The 7,003-nt window shown below is 40.0% G+C and overlaps 1 non-coding gene across 1 annotated transcript; it reads right to left on the bottom strand.

The window, feature by feature from the left end:
• Positions 1-231: 231 nt before the first annotated feature.
• On the bottom strand, positions 232-338 carry LOC128292358 (small nucleolar RNA R71). Its single transcript, XR_008282342.1, has one exon. It is a non-coding gene; the product is annotated as a small nucleolar RNA R71 (small nucleolar RNA).
• Between the last annotated feature and the right edge of the window lie 6,665 nt (positions 339-7,003).

Below are 7,003 nucleotides of genomic sequence, written 5' to 3'. Positions count from 1 at the left end.
GGTTTGCAGGATGAGGATCCTAACGCTCATTTAGCCAACTTCTTAAAACTATGCGATACATTTAAAATTAATGGCGTTTCTGATGATGCCATACGTCTTCGGTTGTTTACCTTTTCATTGAGGAACAAAGCTAAACAGTGGTTGAACTCGTTATCACGAGGGTCAATTACTACTTGGGAACAAATGACCAAAAAATTTTTACTAAAATATTTTCCGCCGACTAAAACGGCTAAATTACGTAATGAAATCTCTTTTTTTGTGCAGATGGATTTAAAAACCCTCTACGATGCATGGGAGAGATACAAAGACCTTCTGAGAAGGTGCTCTCACCATGGGTTACTACTTTGGCTCGAAGTACAAACATTTCACAATGGTCTGAATCCTTCGACTCGGCAAATGGTTGACGCAGCTGCTGGCGGAACCATCAACAATAAAACACCGGAAGATGCCTATGAGTTATAGAAGAGATGTCACTGAATAACTATCAATGGCAAGTCATGAGGATAAAGCCAACGATAACAACCGACATTTATAACGTCGATTCAGTCACCATGCTCTCTAATCAGGTAGAACTCCTAAATAAAAAGATTGATGGTTTTCTTAATTCTTCACAGGTTCACCTAGTAATGTAGTGCGAAGCAAGTAGTGGTGGAACAAACCATTCGGAATACCAACCTTATGACCACAACATGGATAACGAGCAATTAAATTACATGGGTAATAATCTTCGACCTCAAAACAATCCATACAGTAATACTTATAATGCAGGTTGGAGGAACCATCCCAATTTCTCGTGGGGCGGTCAAGGAAATCAAAGACCACAACATCCTCCAGGCTACCTAAAACCACCCTACCAATAGGAAAAGAAGCCAAACCTTGAAGAAATGCTCTCAAAGTTTATTTCAGTGGCGGAAACTCATTTTCAGAACACTAAGACCGCACTTAAAAATCAACAAGCATCGATCCAAGGACTCGAAACTCAGATAAGCCAGCTGTCCAAACTAATCTCCGAATGACCACAAGGTAGCTTGCCAAGTAATACTGAACCCAACCCAAGGGAACAGCTCAACGCAATTAATATTCAAGATAACGAAGGAATCGTCGAGCCTGGACTAGAACCGAGGCAAGAAATTGTGGTAAGCAAAGGTTAAGGTGAGATAGATTATAATAAAAACAAACCAGTGACTGTCGAATATAAACCTCTTGTGCCATACCCCAACGCCTTTCCGCTCAGATGAACAATTTGGTAAATTCCTTAAACTCTTGAAAAAAATTACATATTAACTTACCGTCTATTGAAGCTCTATAGCAGATGCCAAACGCAATGAAATTTTTAAAGGAGCTTTTAGCAAATAAGCGAAAGTTGGATGAGGTGTCGCATGTGGAGCTGAACGCAGTTTGCTCGGCCATTCTCCAAAATAAACTACCCAACAAACTAAAAGATCTAGGGAGTTTTACGATTCCTTGCTTAATTGGTAGTTTAGGTGTTAATTATGCATTGGCTGATCTAGGGGCTAGTATCAACGTCATGCCTTACAAAATGTTTAAGCAACTAGGTCTCGGGAAACTCAAAAAGACTAGGATGAGCATTCAATTAGCAGATAAAACTATAAGATTCCCTAGAGGTATTATCGAAGATGTGCTAGTTCGAATCGATAAATTTATATTTCCTATTGACTTTATTGTTCTAGACATAGAAGAGGATAGCAACACTCTTTTAATCCTAGGAAGACCCTTTTTCGCAACTGCTAAAACCATCATTGATGTTGGCACAGGTGAACTTACACTTCGGGTGGGAGACGAAACAATCACCCTTCAAGCTCGAAATTCTGGCGACACATCAGGGATTGAAGGTAATTATTTAAACCATCCTACTAAAACTAACAATATGGTGCAACCTACTTTGCAGAAAATGAGTCTGAAGGAAGCACACAAGTCGTTCTCAAGCAATAGTAAAGAACTTGTTCATGAAGATCGAAGACTACAAATTGAGGAACTTGATGAATGATGAACACACAAACTAAGAACACCCGACAAACCAAAACTATGCCAAAACGAGCTCGATACCTCTCCAAATCAACTTAAGGCTGGTGATAAGGTCCTATTAGATGCCGTGGATCCCCACATTGTCACTACCACACCGAATGAGGAAATCCCTCTAATGGTACTCAGTATTTTTCCATTCGGTACGGTGAAGGTGAGTCATCCAAGTTTGGTACTTTTAAGGTAAACAACACCCGCTTAAAACCTTATTTTGATGTGATTGATAGCAGGAATGAGGAGTATAAACTCCTCAAACCACTATGACCATTCACTGAAGAGGTAAGTCGAGCTTAGACTATAAATAAGTGCTTCTCGGGAGGCAACCCGAGCACTAACAATATTAATTTCTTTAAATTTTGGTATTTAACCACTAACTTACTCATAGAAATCTTGAATACAGGTGTTTTCACAGAGACACTGCCAAGCACATAGGCGTGTGTATTTCCCCAACACGGGCTACGATTAAACGCCACAGCCGTGCGATATGGCCGTGGTCAAGCCTGCCAAAACGACACGGGTGTGCGACATGCTCGTGTGGAAGACCCGTGGTTGAAATTGAGAAACTAGCAGGAGCGTAAGACATGCCTGTGTCTAACACCCGTGGTCGAACCTGCCCAATTAAAACGGGCGTGGAGCTTGAACACACGGGCGTGGGAGAAGCGAACAAAGCTAGACACGGCTGTGTGAACTCACACGCCCAAGGAACACGAGCATGTACTAAATGTCAGATGCACCCAAATTTGAAATTTGCGAATCGCACGGGCTAAAATTGGGGAACACGGGCGTGTGCCATGGCCGTGTGCCCCAAAATCTATAAATACCCTACACTATTCACTTTCTTCCCCATTCAAAGACACTAACCCTAGCCGCTGCAACTCCACACAGCCTCCCTGCTACGCCCGTGCGCCGCCTCCAACTTTATTTTTGACGCTCAATCTCTCTCCCTAAGTCTTTGTTTACTCCTTTCACTTCTATTTTACTCATTACTAATGCTTATTATTAGCATAATCTTCATTGCTTTTGTACTATTTTTCATTTTGCTCATTATTTTATCCTTTAGTTTGCATTCTTAGGTTAGTTATTATACAATGCATGTTAAAATTAAGTGATTAGGGAAACTTCATACCCATGACTTTACCATGCCCATCCTCATGACATTTTCATGCCAATGTCTCTCATGTAATTTGCATTTTTCAATTATTTATCATACATTTCATGTTGTTAGGAAAGCTTCATTCTTTTGTCTTACACATGCCATTACTATATACAATGATAAAGTCACGAAATTGTATTCCTTCTACTTTGACCACTCATCAAGATGACTTGATGATTTTGATCGTAGGTACCATGTCGTCTTCAAGAGGAAAGAAAACCTCTGTACCAGCCTCAAAGAAGAGGAAGGGAGCGTCCTTTTTCGCGGGTCCAACCGCGGAAATTCGTCACCCTCTCCTGCAGTTCCCCCGAGGACCCTAAAAAGAGCTTTTTCAAATGTTACGAGCCTGACCCTTAATTGCGGGCCACTACATCGACTAGGCTGCCATAGAACAAGTTCAGATGGCTAACACAATTCGGGCTCTCCTAACCACCGACCCTTGGGAGCTATTCTTCGGGATTATCGAGCCGACATACCTCGAGCTCACAATAGAACTCTGCTCAACATTCCATCTTCAGACCGTAATGACAAGGTACGATGATCCCGACATGATCCAGTTTCACTTAGGTGGGTTAATCCACCAGCTAAGCGTCCCAGAGTTTGGTGCTGCACTAGGCTTACATACGGAGGAGTTCAAGGAGGAAAATGAACTACATGCTCTCAGTCGCCACATACATTTCTCTCCTTCGACGTGTTGGCACACTTTGGCCCCTAGCACGGCCTCCTACAATCCTAGCCGCTCTAAGGCATCAGTTCTCCCACCATGCCTGAGGTATTTACACGCTATTTTAGCTCACACGATTACAGGGAGGCAAGAGAGCACTGGAATCATCAACACCCACGACGTCTACTTCTTATGGTGCATGTCACAAGGGCACGTCATCGACCTTACCTATTTCATCGCCCTTACGATTTAGCACCAGACAGAGTGGCATCGGAAGGGGGTCATCTCCATTGGCCCCTACGTGACCCGGCTGGTGCGACACTTCGGGCTCTTCAACACCGCGGCCTAAGAATCATCCCTCACCCTCATCGGCTAGATGTCTCTACAAGACATCCCGGGCATGCTTAGCATGAGGATGATCGAGAGGCACCGAGGAACCTACCCTCCCTAGTACCGTCTCACATGATCTACCAAAGAGGAGGCCTACGAGGACATTCCTGATGATGTCGCCGCACAGCACGAGGACCCACTGACTCAACCACCACCACCCTCTCATCCAGTTCATGCGGCGACTTCATATGCTGACATCTCTGAGTGCCTCACCTGATTTGAGCAGCAGTGTTTTCAAAGATTTGACAACATTGATGCTACTTTACAGTAGATTTGTCAGCACCTTCACATCTCATCGCCAGTCCCACCTCACGAACCATCCAGCGATGAAGATGTTTAGAAATATTTATTTCTTATTTTATGTTTTTAATTTTTATTGAAATTACTTTTTATTTTTATTAGATTTTAGAATTTTATTTTTAATTATCAATTTCAGTTTTCCTTTCTGAGTAATTATTATTCCTAATATCCCCTAAAAAGTTCCTGATTTTATCATAGTTATATTGAGCTCTTAAGTTCATCATCACATAGGAACTAAAACTCCATCAGGAAAGGTTCTCCACGACTTCCATGTCCTGCTCGCCCACGACTATAGCTACCACTAGAGATAATATCCTTTTGGTGCAGGATTTATGCCTAATGAACCTCTACAACCACCGGAGTTTCCTCCTCCACTCTCAAACCAATTCCTCTCTAGAACTCTAGTTTGAGGAATTCATCATATAGGAAGTTTCACTTCTCTCCCTATCTTATTTTTACACTCTAATATCTATCTTTTTACATTGAGGGCAATGTACATCATAAGTGTGGGGGGTATTTATTTCATTATCAGAAAAATCCCTGAATAATTACCTTATTCTCTTAAAAAGCTCTCATATCATATTTAGGATAAATTTTAATTGATTTATGATTTTTATTGATATGTCTTGAATTAAAACATAGGCATTTATGCATTGATGGTTTAAACTTTAAGGCATTAAAGAATCAAGCATGATAAGTTGATTTTTAAGAATTTAAAATTATAGGTTGTTTCCCCAAGTCTAGGTAATACTTTAAATTGGAATTCACGAGTCTAAACATCAAAAAGCCATAATTTTTGTGAGATTTTTGAGCCTTTTGAGCATCTATTAATCCTTTCATGCTCACTTTTATTATTTCTTTGAGTGTGTCAGTATTGAAATGTTATTCTAGAACTTGCTTGATTATGCATGACGAGACCACACCATTTGATTTGATATATCAAAATGATTAAGGCACTTAGGATTAACCCACTCATGGCATGAAGAGCCTACCTCCACGATTAACCCCTAGTAAACCCATTTGAGCCTAACAAGCCATTCCTTGTATTAACCTCAATATTAACCTTTAACCCATTATTATTGAAATCCCCTAAATTAATCCCTATTTTTGTCGAGATTTGAGTTGAATGGATTGCTTAGCTATGTTTTTTTCTTAATAGTTAGTCTATATTAATTCAACTTGTTTTTTAAAAAAAAAACTATGTATACATATCTGTAATTTCATATTCTGAGAGAAGCTCTATTGTACGCAAATGAAGACTAACTATTTTTCTAGTTAGATAATTTTTCAATTCAATCTTGATTCTAACCCTTTCTTTCAACTTGTGACCACACCCCTTAACCAAGCCACACTATAACCCTCTAAAGACCTTTTGATTGATGTATCATCTTAAATTATAGTGGTGGAGATTTGATTTTCATGCAAGCCTATGGTAATGACTTTTCATTATTGACTATTGAGTGCTTCATTTATTGTCCTTAAACACCGCGAGTGATTTGAGTGAATCTTTAGTGAGGATGTGAAACTCTGTGATATTCTGAATCAAAGGTAATTACTTAGATGCGGAGAGACACCTATGTTTGCATGATTAAATACTCAATTTGGAATGTTTAAAACTTTTATGTTCTTTTAGTTGAGTTCTCAATGTATGATTACCTATGGATCATTTTAAGATATTATTGATAAGAATTATAAGTTGAGGAGAATTTATTTTGATTATAAGTTGAGGATTTTGCTTGAGGACAAGCAAATGCTTAAGTGTGGGGGTATTTGATAAACTGTAAATTATACATAATTTTACCCCATGTTTAATGCATTTTATGGATGATTTCTCATTAGAATTGGTGAATTCGATGCTCCTAATGCTTTAATTTCATGTTTTATACTTTGGAGAGCATAGGAGAGCGAAAGGAACGAGAAAGGGCTGAAAACAGAGAAAATGGGCCAAAATATGAACTTAACACGGCTTGGACTTCCTCACACGGGCAGATCATACAGTCGTGTCAATCTGGCAGAATCGAAGCACGACTCACACGGGTATAGCACATGCCCGTGCCATTCTAACAGGCTTGAACACGGCCGGAAGTAATCGCACACGGGCGTGTCCCTGCCGAGCCCAAGTGAAGTCCAATTCGAAAAAGGCCACTTTTGAGGGCTCATAGGCATTCCAAAGCCTATAAATACACCCTAGAAGAGGAGAAAATGGGGCACACAGAATAGGGAGTAAGGAATTACTCCAAGGAAGCCGATTGATTTGTATCAGAAGCTGGATTCATCATCAAGACTGAATATCTCTCCTCAATTCCCCTTCAGGAGTTTTGGGTTTTCTTTATGTTTTGTATTCTTTATTCCTTTGAGATGTTTTCTTATTTAGTTATGAACTAAAACCCCTAAATACCTAAGGGGAATGAAACCTAAGACGAATCTTGTTATTATTTTCTGAATCGTATGAT

The sequence above is a fragment of the Gossypium arboreum genome, chromosome 4 (assembly GCF_025698485.1).
Source record: "Gossypium arboreum isolate Shixiya-1 chromosome 4, ASM2569848v2, whole genome shotgun sequence".
Taxonomy (NCBI): domain Eukaryota; kingdom Viridiplantae; phylum Streptophyta; class Magnoliopsida; order Malvales; family Malvaceae; genus Gossypium; species Gossypium arboreum.
Note: the sequence above shows the minus strand (reverse complement) of the source record. Positions and strands in the feature narration are given on the sequence as shown.